The following is a 1029-nucleotide window of genomic DNA, read 5'->3' on the forward strand; positions in this document are numbered from 1 at the left end:
TTCAGCTTTGCCACCATAAACCTACGTTCTTAAGCCATACTTTCATGTAAAAAAAAAAAAAATCTTTTTAAGGCATACTATACTGAGTTACTGCTTAGAACAGGTCAAAATCGTCCGAAGTCACCCCACTTTACGGTACGTCCCCACCTAGAATACGCTGTGCAAGTGTTGAGCCTCCAAAGTAGATTCAACATCAATAGAATACAAAAAATTCAAAGAAGAGCCACTAAAATTGTCCCATCACTTCAGAGCCTCCCATATGAAGAGCAGTTAAGAAAACATGACATTCCCAAGTTTGAAGATAGGAGAGTGAGAGGGGACTTGAAATAAGTTTTCAAAATAATGAGTGACATTGGAAACATTGATAAACACTCGCTTTTCCAAACCACAAACACAACATGAAGTGGCCGCTCCAAACAAATATACAAACAGAGCTGCAACAAAACACAAACACAATACACTTTCACATACAGAGTTGTAAATACATGGAACTCACTCCCAGAAAACATGGTCAATGCTACATCTACAGTAGCTTTCAAGAACAGATACGACAAACACAAAACATAGATAAATATGGAGGCTGGCAACAGGATCTATGCATATTATATGTAAATCCTGTGGATTTTATTGTTAAGTCTTGAACTAGATGGCTGCTGGATAGCAAGCTCATATACCTTTGACAGGCCTTGTATTTTGTCCAACTCGGTGTCTATAGTCGGTTCACCCAAGCCTGAAGTGAGCATTGTTGTGTGCTGGCAACCTGTTGTCACACGGCGTGTCTGATTTCACGGATACTGTATGCTAGCCTACGCATAGTAAACAGTTGTCAGTGTCAATAATATGCAGGCAGCAATAACAAATACCGTCAATTATAGTCGATTATGAGTTACCAATATCATTAAGGTCACAATTAGCCATTTTATTAATATAAAGCCTGCTAATCTTCTCGGAGGTGGACAGCACCAAGGCCGTTTAATAATCATAATCAGTGATCTTGTAAATTAAGAAAACAGCTATTTCCAATATTAC

Source organism: Eriocheir sinensis, chromosome 5, assembly GCF_024679095.1.
Source record: "Eriocheir sinensis breed Jianghai 21 chromosome 5, ASM2467909v1, whole genome shotgun sequence".
NCBI lineage: Eukaryota > Metazoa > Arthropoda > Malacostraca > Decapoda > Varunidae > Eriocheir > Eriocheir sinensis.